General features: G+C 39.2%; 1 protein-coding gene across 1 annotated transcript in view; it reads right to left on the bottom strand.

Annotated features, from left to right (window-relative positions):
* The window catches only part of LOC111579336 (ubiquitin-conjugating enzyme E2 E2), a 29,456-nt gene extending 29,250 nt beyond the window's left edge, over positions 1-206 (bottom strand). The window contains exon 1 of the mRNA XM_023286591.3: positions 31-206. The gene's annotated coding sequence lies outside the window, so the exon portion shown is untranslated. The remainder of the gene's footprint in view (positions 1-30) is intronic.
* Positions 207-12,965: the final 12,759 nt, after the last annotated feature.

The following is a 12,965-nucleotide window of genomic DNA, read 5'->3' as shown; positions in this document are numbered from 1 at the left end:
GGGGCGGCCGAACGCGTGTGTCGAGCTTACCTGGCGGTTGGCCGTCGATGCTGCAAATTCCGCGTCGTAATCCCAAGGTACCGAAAAAAGTAATATCCTCACACGGCCGTCTGCTCGCTCCCGTGTCCTTGCTATTTAACTGGAGGTAGCAGCAGCAGAAAAGCGATTACAGAAAACTGAGGCAGCCCCGGACCGCCTCCACGCGCGCTCCCGACCTGGGCGCACCGCTCGTGCACGTGGGCTGCATTGGTGTGGTGTGAGAGAGAGGTAGCCAGGCTGCGCGAGGCCAAGGCAATAAAGGCCTTTGTGAATTAGTTGGAATGCTAGAAATAAAACGCATCCATCGTGTTGCAAGTAAACGGAGATTGTCTATAAAATGTCTTTATCAGTTTATCGGTTACTGCGTGCATTAAGGGGCGTAGCTGCGGATCATGGGCCCCATGTGCGCAGGAAATGTCCCCCCTGCATTTTCTTCCTCTACCTTGTTGCAATGCACACAGCTGAGGGGGTATTTGTGGCCCAGTTCCAGCAGACAGAGTAATGCATGACACGCTCCGTTATTTTGATCATGTTTATTTAATGCAAATAAAAATGCAGAGATCTGATTCTGGAACAAAATGAGTTTGATGAATCCGAAGTCATGCAGACACTTAAAAGCGATCCACCAAAAGTTTGTTATATACGTCACCAGCTGCTTTTGCATCTGGATCAGTCCATCATACTGTGCAAACACACATACTTTTATATCTATTTGTGGTAACAGCAGTCTTCCTGAAACTTTAACGCAACATCATCACTGCAATTTTCACCAGAATTGGACATATTCTTGCCACTCTGTTTTGACCATGAGCCATAAATCAAACACCCTACCCCACTGTACAGACAAGCCGGGGATTGATTCAGGTTGTCTAGTGCTTGTGAAAGTTTACTTGTTGATGCTGAAGTTGGTAGTGAGCTGGTTGTAGCAGACACTAAAGTGGGCACAAACAGTCTAACGTTGGCTGGAGCTGCTGGTAAAATGATTGCTTTCTCCATGATCTGCCTCAGTGTCTGCAGCTGTCGAGGCCGTGCTGCTGCTGCTGCCAGTGTTTGATCCCGACCTCCCGACTCATTTTTGAATTTCCTTGTCACATTGTCTAGACAAGAAGCAAATACCGGTCGACACAGCTGTGTAGAGCGACACAACACAGCGTACCTGTGTAATTCCCATGGCAAAACATGGAAATGAAGGTGCACTACATGCTTTTGCACCCCCACAGAGCCCGGCCTGGTTATATGATTGCAATGTCAGCCAGAAATCCTGTGTATTACATTTAGGTTCAAACACATTATTTATTTCTTTATTTTTTTTACAGCTTTTGAGCATTAGTTTTCCAGTGTTTGGCTGGGAATCAAACCAGGGACTCGCTGTTTGAAAGCATTGGCCTCGTGGTATGTAACATGTAGTGTATCGACACTATCGGGCCTCCCCATGATAATTTCCATTTGCATGTTAATTTTAATCGTTATAAACATCACAGCAATGATTTTTTTTGTCACGGAAATAAAGATTCAGACTGTGCACATGAAGTTACAAGTTAATTCATCACGATAAGACATTTTAGCCGTTATTTTTGTTCCACTTTCTAACCCATTACATCACTGACTTCATGTAAACACCTCTCAATCAGAATGAGGTATTGCCATGACACGGTGGGTGAGTGGGGTCACTGGCTAAAAGCTGCAGTCAGGACCCCAGTTCCAGCATCCCCCTGCATGCTCTCACAGACGTTGACAAATGCACATCTGTCAGGGGTTTGCGCTGTTCCACTATGAAAGCGGCGAGCGCTCGAGGGCTCTCTGGTTGAGTTCTTGATCCCTTTATGCACACTTTCCATTCAGTATGCAAGACTGCAGACTTTGCTCAGGGGAATAACGCACAATGCATGGCACTGTGACGTTGTAACAGTGATGAGCGTAATGCCACATCATAAATATACATGGAGGGAGTTTTCTTATAGACACACAAGTCATTTACCTTATGATGGTGACTACGTACTTAAAGATGCTGATTTTCAGAACTGAGAGGTGTTTCATAAAGAACTTACAGTGAAAAGTCTGTTCTGAATGAACCTCAGATTTGAGCACGATTAATCTGGTTAAAAAAAAAAAAAAACTGCAGCGAATCTAGTGTGTTACTTGGAAACACAGACATCAAACACAGATCAAATAAATTCGCAGTGAAAAAACTGCAATATTAGAACAGAATTCACAGCCGTAGAGCAGCACATTTTAAGTAGATTTCATGGAGAGTAAAATGTGTAAATCAAAAACAAAACCGCTGCAATAAACAAAGCAAAGAAGAATCTTTGGCTGCATGCTGTAGTCCAGTTAGATTCAGCACTGTTTCAATCATAAATGAAAGTTTCTGATTTTGTTTAATTGCAGACTTTCTAAAAGCATGCTGGTTGTTGCTTTCACTTTAAAGTATCTGCACAGTCGACTGGAATACCGTGCAGATAGTTTAAACTGAAAAAAATGTGCTAAATGTGATTTGCTACAACTTGGCATGCTTTCACAGAGAAATGCTGAAACTCGCCTGGCTTAACTGGTAATCTGGCTTTATGAAACACCCCTCTGTTTTACCTAAAAACAATTGAGCTCATTAAAGTACTAGTGTGTTTCATCACTGAATGTAGCAAAGTCGTGATACTGACGTCTGGTAAAGTCTGTGAAGGTTCGGGGCTTATGGGGTGTGCAGGATGAACGCTGCCTTCAGTGTGCTTTCAGACTGAGCAAGAAGGGCTTTGAGAATGCACAGAGACAAACAGTGACAGGTTCACCCTTCACAGTGCCAATTCAGGTGAAAAATCATGATTTTACATAAGCAGCAGAAACAAACACAAAAGAGAGCCATGAAGAAAACAACCAGACATTTCCATCTAACAAAAATAGTCTAAGAAGCACTTACTGGTGTTGTTATGAAGCTTTCAACCATATGGTTCAGCCAAGAACGCTGTGAAATGTCAGATCTGTGAAGCGATCATATGGATATTTGAGCTTAGATTATGTTGTTGCACACACAATCCCTAAAGACCAAGCGGGAGCATCCATGCTTAAAAATGTAGACGTCAGTCAGTAACATGTAGCTGTTGGCTACAGCAAATGTCACATCTATTGACTGTTTGTGGTTAATGAACATGAGCTGATGAGGAAAATGCCGGCAGTCGATTTCAGTTAGAAAAAATGAGCTTATTTTTGGCAAATTTCTAAATGTGACATGTAGAATAAAGTGGTTCGATGAAATATCCCATTTTTTTAGCTTTGATTTTGGGTTTGTTTTGCTGACTGAACCACATGCCGCACATCATTAGTTTAAGGCCTGTGAGAAAGTTAGAAATCCAATGAGTCTATCTATTTTTACAGTTTCTAGCTCTGATGACTGGCGTCTTCTGGCGAAAATTTGAACAAGTTTTAAGAGGCCTGCACATAAGCTGGTATATTAATTAGCATGATGCATTGTGAAAGGTCAAAATCATTGCATAATATTAGACTTATCGGATAGTGGTTATTTACTGTAACCTCAGAAGTAGGCAGAGAAATGTAGTGGATCAAGAAGTGTATATAAGAAACCAAAGAAAAGCCTGGACTTGTAACATGGCGTTTCAGGCAGGTAAGGATCAGTGTATTTTGTAGGACAGAAGAACTCCTGCAGGGTTTATACAAACACAATAAAGTAAAAGGAAGACCTCAAAAACCATAATATGAGCGCTTTAGATGCACAATCTGCCCCTTGTCTGTGGCTAATGTTAATTTCAAAATTATCCTTAATGCCTGCAGTCAAACAGGAGTCAGCCACTAAAACGCATGGAAAAATAAAATAACTCCAGCTCTTAAATTAATTTGGAAAAAAGTAAGATGAAAATGAGTTTTGTGTTGAGTCTGAAAAAATCTGAAGAAGCATTAAGAGGCCTGCACAAAAGCTGGTTCATGAACAGTTAAAATGACTGCATGATGCTGCTCATTAGACTTGAACTCAGCTGTGCCAGTCTCGCCTTCTTATAAGTAACTCTTTTCTTCTTTTTATGGGGTGTGGAGGGCTGAAATTTCTCACGGTGCCTGCAAAATGCTGAAAGTATCAGCTTTGTAGCTGTGGCAAGAAGCCCGAAAATCATCAGAAAAGCAACGTTAAGTGGCAGCGTGTGAGGCGTGAAGCAGCCGGGGGGCATCATTCACATGAAGCTTTCACCAGTCGAAGTTTTAATGACACACTAATTCCAAGACTGGCAGAGGATAGCATTTACTTGCATTGTGGTTTTTTTATGGAGTGGTTTGTAATATTTTCACTGCACTCCATTAATCCATGTTATCCATCAATACCCGCAGCACTGACAATACACAACATGATCTGTTTTGTTGAAACCGCTGTGGATCAGACCTGAAGCTCCACACCAGGCAGTGCACAATGTTATTGACTAAACAGAGGCTGCTGAGCTGAATATCCACAAGCCAAGAAATAGCTCCGTGATGTTTTAACTGTAGTGGAAAAGTCAATGCATGAATTAAATACTTTGTTCAGGGATTCTCTCAGTTCAAACAACACTGTGCAACCGCAGCACTTTCATGGAATATTTAAAGTGAATCTCACTCGCAGTGAAGCTGTTCAGGCTCTCCCCATCTACTCAGCCGAGCTTTTGCAAAGCACTAAAACACTTATTCTATCTCCAACACCAGCTCCAACCCATACTTTGCTTCAGGTTAATTATCCACCGGATGGTCGAATAGGAAAAAAAACAGAGAATGGCTCCAGTTTGCAGTTTTATTCTTGTCATCTAATGACTTTTAATAGCCTCAAACCCTTCTGTATTGTGGTGTATAGAATTCTGCTTTTGATGTTCTTAATTCAAACATGTTTCCACACATCACTTACTAATGAAATACCAGACATACTTATTATCAATAAAATTCCACATTTGGATGTGCAGCCTGATATTGTTAAATGGATGTTAAAGCCATTCAGAGACTGAATGTTTAAAGCCTTTTTTTTTTTTTTAACTCCGCACAACGAAAAACCCTCTGTGTGGCAGCTTAAGTGTTATTAAACCTTTCTGTAGCTTTATTCAGGAACTCAGACACCACTGGGTGAAGGTTAGAGGAAGATTGTGGTTTATATTGAAAAAAATTGTTGAAGGACGAGACATGAAGTATTTAATGGGATGGTGCACATTAATAGACTTTACTATAAATAAAAAAAAATGAGCTTCTCAAAAAAAATTGAAATAACATAATAAACATTTGAACATGGCCTTCAGTTTTATTTATCTACCATTTTTTAGTTACTCATCTCACTCCGAACGTATTCTCTTATAGCTATGTGTATTAGTCGCTGAGGTGCTCCTGAAATGACCAAACTTTCCCACAGCAAGTGGTGCAGTGCAGGTGACATGCATGTATGTATATATAATTCCTTATTTCTCAGTCAGCACTGTATATAGTCACTGCTAAATCTCTTCTAATGTACATCACTCAGCTACAAGTCTAATTTTTCCCACAAAGGTGAAGGCATGACCCGTGCTGCTCTGAGCTGGTTGGCTAGTCCTACCTGCTGACGTTGGGTTTACACATGAGGGAAAATGACAATCATCACTCCCCGAAGCCAGCGGCACAAGTTAGGTGACAATGTGCAAATACTACTGGAACATTTTTAGGTGAACTAAATGTGCAAGAGCAGTGTTACATGACGCTACTTACAACACAATGCAGTTGATCAGAGAAAATAGAAAAAAAAGGGGCATACATTGAGATTATTCCAGCTTTTCCAGTCACAACTGCACCAGTTTCATCTGATCTCATCTGGTGCCTTTGCTTCTGCTTTTTACATTCCTGCTGGCCTGATTTACATGTAACTGTTACTGTGGTCTTCAGCAGAGGGTCTGCAAGCGATGTCTCGCATTTACCGGCATTGATGGCCCTCATTATGCTTAATACAAAACAGCTTAAATAAGGTAAGTGCAACCACATGACTGTCAATTCAGATTAAGTTCTCTTTGTGCGAGGGAATGTACAAGTCAACTGTGTCGATGTCACTGTCAAACAGAAACCACAATTTTATTGAGATAACTGCATGTGAAATTTAATTTTCTTGCATTTTTTTGTATCTCTCGTCATAAAGCTGAAGTGCTAGACTTTTGCAAATAAATCTACGGCTGTTAGATTCAAACACTTTCTAAACGATTTCACATGATGCTGATTAAACCTATCAGCAGCAGGTAAACCTCTCTGTATTTTGCAGTATACCAAAAGTTTAAATATGGATTCTGTGGTGGCTTTAGTAACAACAGAGAGCCTACAGTCACTAGGAGTATAGTAGAGTAAACCTAGGAAGCATCTGAGAAAAGCTTCTGATGCTCCACATAAAAAACAAACTCAGTGTTCGGAATAAGGGGAGGAGTCTAAAAAAAAAATTGACATCAGGACATAGCATCCATTGACAGTGTTGGGCAGCTGAATTACTGTCACTGCCAGAATGCCATTCTGCACTTGTGGCTTTATGACAGTGGCGGAATGTGACAAAGTGCATTTATCTGGATATTTCCATTTAATCATATAGCTACACTTCAGAGACAAGTCCACTATATTTGTTTAACAGCTTTAGTTATTAGCTATGTTATTTATTACAATCAAAATGCATCCTTGTTAAGTCTGACGCAAATGTGATGAAACTGTGAAAGTGTCTGTTCTACAACCAACTTTAACAGGAAAATGTTAGTCACAAGTGAATCCATCAACAATGATAATAAGACAATATCTAATAGTGTAACATTCTCAGGAATAGCTTTTGTGGACCGTGAGCCCATTAGGCACATTTTGCCGATAATACTAGAGGGACATTTTCGGGCAGTTTTATTACATCTAAGTAAAAGTAGTGAAATGACAGTGCAGAAAAGTAAATGTCATGCTTTCAAAAATTCACTGCAGCGAAAGTATTATATACACAAAGCTCAATATGCAGAATGGCCCATTTTAGAGTAATGTAAGCACACTAACGCCACAGACCACCACTATGTCCAGAGGCGGTTACTTGTGATTGCAATTTTTTTTCCAGTGATGGCTAAAATAAGAAAATGAGTCTAATTATTGATTAATCAATGTGAATAAATTATCTGCTGAGTCTGGTAAAGACGGCTAATTTTAGAAATTACTTAACAATAGCTCTATAGCATGTAAACTTTCTTCAAATTGTAATCCATAGTAATAGCTTATACAGGAAAAGCTTATTTGCTGATCATATTTCATGTTATTAAGCTGAATCTGCAGAGTTATATACAATATGTTCCTCTCTTTCACCACTGATAAAAGACTCCATGTACTTCCTCCACCACTGGTTAATAAGATATATAGTTACCACCATTACCTCTCATTATTACTCAAACTATCATGGAGTAAAATATTAAACTATCAACCTATTTTCTTGCATATTCATTGTAATTCTCTCCAGCATCAGCTAAAAGCCCACACAGTAAATGTAAAACATGGGTTGCTGAGAGCTAAAGCTTTTATTGTCTGGATTAATAACCCCATCGTCAGAGGTAATGGCTTACTGGAAGCACTGTTCTTTTCTTCTGCCTTCTCAAGAGTCAATCCACTGAGATCTGTGGGAGCGCCTGAAGGCAAGCTCCAGCATAAACTACGAAGAATAAATTGTTCAATAACTGGCTCCAAACCAGCGCTTCATGTCAAACTTTGCCCTCCTGAGTGAACTGCCGGTTAATTACAGTCATGCATATTTTGCTGGAACTTTCTAAAATAAAGAAAAACAAAGAATCGTGACAGGTCAATATGCTTCAAAGGATCACACTCATGTGGGATGATTGTTCAAGAATCAACAGAACACATAAAGGCTCCATATGTGATGGCGGCATGCTATTCAATGCTTTGTTTACACAGAGATTTATTGGAGAGAGAATGTTTGTGTTCGCTGTGAAATTTATAGCCTAAGAATTTGCCACATGGTCTGAAGGTGTGTGGCGACATAACAGGTTGAGGATATGAGGCTGTAAAAGGTGTATGTGTGTGTTTGTTATGTCTAAACAAAGCAGAATGTATGGCTTTTGCGAAAGGCTCAATGTTTCACTTTAGGTCAAATTCAACATTGTCATGATTTTGACTTACATATATTTAAAAAATATGTAAAATAAACTCATATTGTACTAAAGAAGTCCTTAAATTTCCATTATTTTTATAATGTAAATACTCAAACTGAATTACAATTAGCATAAAAGTAAAACTTGCTCATATGGGGGATCCAGGGACCCTTTGGGTTTTCATGTATATTTTTGTAGGGTCAGGACTTAAGCTCTAAATGACTCAGGTTAATCTCCATAATTAATCATACTCTCGGGTTTTAGTCTTAATATTTATATTACCTAGGCTAAGTTTCATAATTTATTGTACCGTAGGGTCTTAACTATATGACCACATTAGTTGGGTTATTCTCCATAATTAACAACACTGTATGTTTCAGACTTAATATGTATTACAGTCCATTGAAGTTGCATTTTATATAATTTTTAAAAAGTTTACAATTTATAATATGTACATTACTCAAGCAAAATCACACCATAAATAACATTATAGAACCTTAACCATATACCTATACTTACTTATCATACACTTTTTTATTGGAAAGCATTTTGGCCTCTGTTTAAAAAAAATCTGCTGTATAAAAAACAGTGACTTAGTTTGGCGACACTGAAGCAAAACCAAATTCCTTCATTGCTACACTTAAATTTACTTGCTAAATTTACAAGTTAACACCAACGAGCAATAGTTCCTCCCTCCCTAAGTGTGATAGAAACACGAACAAAGGGATCCTCAAAGAAAGCTTCAGATCTCCTTTACTTTGAAGGATATTCATCAAGTCAAAAAGTAATTAATGTAACTGGTCTGTTTGTCTCTATAGAGCTCTAGACTCTGCATCATTTACTAGAATTATGGAGATCAAGAGCATTTCATTCAGCTACACTATGACTCCTCTACCAAGGAACATCTCATTTGCTTGACCAATAAGCAAAGCTGCATTAACCCACACATGAGGGCCTCAGGACAAATATGTCCCCTGGTCCCCACCATTGGCCCCGTTTGTAGTAATTTGTTCATAAATACATTTATTTTGAAATACTGAAAATACCACAACTAACGTAAACTGGTCGTGTTGAAATCTTATCAGAGAGTCTTATATTTGAGCTGATACTGTATACAATTTAATTGTTAGTGAGTTTATTGAATGGTGCTTTTATCATAAACCAACTAACACAAAAATATGGAGCCTGTGGGGTCTGGAGTCCTAAGGCTGTAGCCTTGTTTGTAGGGCAGACCTTTAGACCTGATTAGACCTGATAGCATCTTCAAAAAGCATGAAAACCTCAATTTCTGACCAAAATGTGTTATTGCCCAGCATAAAGCTGAGACATTACATATGAACATATTACATTGTTAACATTCTATTTATTACCACTGTGCAAAAACACACCGCTTGTTACACTGTATACTTACACTTTATTTACTTAGGAAACATACATTTTACATGTATCCTCATACTGTTTCTACTGATGTTTATATTTTAAGGGCATATTTTTATTTTATTTCTGACTTTGAATGGGAGCAAGTGTAACATAAGCAATTTCCCTTCTGGGATCAATAAAGTATTTCTGATTCTGATTCTAATGTTTTTTTCATAGTTAGAAAACATAATGTTTCAGTATATTTTGTTCGGTTTGCAGCAGTCGGAATGAGAGTCAGCACCTCAAAGTATAAAGTTATCTGGTTAATAAAAATGTGGAACCAAGTTGGGGGTAAGTTGCTACCCTAGGCAAAGTAGTATAAATAGCTCAAGATCTTGTTCACAAGTGGCGGTAAAATGGAGCACAAGATGGACAGATTGACTGGTGTGGCAGCAGCAGTAATGCAGGCATTGTATCACACCGTCGTGGTGACGAATTAGCTAAGTCTGAATGCAAAGCCCAGATATACCAGTCATGAGCTCTGGGTATTGACCAAAAGAACAAAAGCAGCTGAGATTTGTTAGCACCAAAAGGTGATTGGACTCAGCCTTTGGCAAGTCCAAAGGCTGAGAGATAGTGTGAGGAGTTCAGACATCCAAAGGGGGTTGAGTTTCTGCTCATCTGCATCTGATTATGATGCCTTCCATGCAGCTTCATCCAACACCAGGGTAGATCCAGAACTCCCTGGGGGAGCTACATATCTCACCTGGCCTGGGAATGCTCTCAGGATCCCCCAGGAGGAACTGGAAAATGCTGCTGGGGTGAGTCATGCCCTGCTTCACCTACTGTCACTGTGATTTGTTTCTGGATATGAGGAAGAAAATGGACAGATAGAGGGACAGTCTCATTACATTTACTGCTAAAGTTACTAGAATATTTTTTATGGCTGCAGAATTGCATTACATGGACTCTTTTACTCTTCTATTGTGCCATTTACACCACATTACCATCTAATTCAGCCTAACATATTTGACCTTCTGGCAAGCTTTCAGAAGTAGAATACAATTAAAAATGATGCTCTGTGTAATAATCCCTGTCTGTACAACATGAGTTTGCAGGGACCCATTAAAATGTGTGTTGGGCTGAAGAGGCTTGACTGCAAGTCTGAGAGAACACTTATTTATGAAGTGCACAGTTCTAGAAACTATTAATTAAACAAGACTGAGAGTCTACATCCGTGCAAGTAGTTCTGAGAGGCTGTGGTCAGCATCAGAACATGCAAGCAGCTATAATGGTTCTCATGTTCATAATATGTTAAACCCTAGGCATTTAGGAACTTTACATTACAATAAAGACTAAATGCTTGGAACATAGTCATTTTATGAAGTTTTTGACCTTATAGACAAGAAAGAAAAGTTACTATCACTGTGTTGTGTTTGTACAAAATAAAGGACTATGTCTGTGTAGATTCATTTAGGTTATGATAATCCTGGGAGCTTCAGTGAAAAAAACAATGAGACTTCTCTTTTAGGTTCTTGAAGATATTTCACCCACCTACCAAGAGGCTTCTTCAGTTCTAACTCTTGAATGAGAGGTGAAGCGTTTCAAGTTAAAGATTCATGTTCCCATCGTAAATAGACTAGCTAACCTCACTGACTGTATTTAAAGATAGGTGAACCCTTTATGACGTTACCCAAAAGTTTCCTGAGGAACAGTTTTGAAGCTCCTGTCATGTCAGTGATGGTGCCCACCTGTCACCAGTAGCCATTCCCTTAATTATGCTTAACTTTAAGCCACAATACAAAACAAATAGGTAAGTTGTGTTGTCATGAATGGGGGAAATAGCTGTAAAGAGCAAACATGCTTTTTGTACCAGGCTGCAATCATGTTTACGTCTGCTGTAAAGTTGGCCGTTTTCACATGGAGGTCTATAGGGACTGGCTCACTTATAAAACCACCCTCAAGTGACCATTTAAGTAATTGCAGTCTTCGGCACTTTCATGTTGGCCTCATTTTTCTACTCCAGAAGTTGCCACTTGCTTAAGTCCTTTGGCAGTTTTACTGATCAAAAAATATTTCTGAAAGGCCAAAAATGTCCTTTAATTGCCACTTTATTTCACAAATTCTTTTGGTGATTTAGTTGCATAATAATTGTTCATGTTGTTACCCTGGCAAAGACAAAACTCACTTTTTCTTTGTTAAACATTCATATTTTAGGTCCAATACCATTTGCATTGACTGAAAACATTGTATTTGCTCAAAACTAAAACGAATCCTGAGAAATATGATTAACCTAATAACTGTGCACAGTGTATATACGCATCAGACAAGACATCTACAAAGTAGTCTTCCAGCATTCTATCTCTGCATGTTTCCTGTTTGTGACTACTGCTTTCTGCCTGTGTGGGTATTTGCATCTTACATCTCCAGGGATGAAAAAGAAATTTCAGTATGAGATCAAAATATATGAATTTCTAAATTGTGTAAAGAATAAAAGATTCTGCTCCTACAGCTGCTGCCTTTAAAGCTCACCCAAGTTGGCAGGTATGAGACCCAGTGTCAGTTCAGATCTGGCTGAGAGCGTAACACGCCACCCTCATTCTAATGAAGGTCTTTTGGATTACCCTCCACAGTCATTAGATCAGCATAATAAAGGGAGTCTGGCCAGTGTAAGAGGAGGAGGAGGTGTGGCAAGGGTCGGGTACTTGGTGTGATAGACAGCAACCTATTAGGCCGACACGTGAATGGGGGACGCTTCAGCGAATTCACTTCCTCAGTTTGTCCCTGGCAGGCCCCAAGGTCACGTCTGCTCACTGCTAAGGGGGCTTTTGTGATGGAAATCCTGTGGATAAAGTTTAACCCCTAGAACAATCCAAAACCTGGTCCTCCATGTTCGCTAGTTCCCCCCGGTCACCCCTGCTCCAATCCAGAAGTAATAGGCTGCAAGTCCCATGGCAGATCCATGTTATTGGACCTGTCTGCAGATTGGATGGATAAGTGTTAAGTGTGCTTAAGTGGGGTTTCATTGTATTCTTTAGATTTGACACAGATGTTGCAGTGAAAAAAAGGGGGGATGGGGCTGGAGAAACAGAGGAAGAATGAAATCGATCTGTAATAATCTGCATAATTTGCTCAAGTGCTAAAATTAAGCCAATAATAATAAAAAAGAAGCATGGAATTATCAATAAGATGCAATATGTCTTATGCCAAGATGACTAGTTTGAGAGGAGAAATTAAAAACAGGCTACAGCCAAAGTCTTTGGAGCAAACAGCTCTGAGTTTCTCTGATGGGAAAGTTTTTTTTTTTTTTATCCTAACACCTGGTCTCCTCTGAGCTGTGGTGTAGGGAGAGAAAAATCACACTGTTGATAAAAAAAAAACAAAAAACACTTTACCTGTTGTATACATACTCATTATTCATATAAAACCATTGTAATGTTTTTCATGCCAAGAGCAGGATTCATATTTTGTGCTATTCTGCTG

Source organism: Amphiprion ocellaris, chromosome 9 (genome assembly GCF_022539595.1).
Source record: "Amphiprion ocellaris isolate individual 3 ecotype Okinawa chromosome 9, ASM2253959v1, whole genome shotgun sequence".
Taxonomy (NCBI): domain Eukaryota; kingdom Metazoa; phylum Chordata; class Actinopteri; family Pomacentridae; genus Amphiprion; species Amphiprion ocellaris.
Note: the sequence above shows the minus strand (reverse complement) of the source record. Positions and strands in the feature narration are given on the sequence as shown.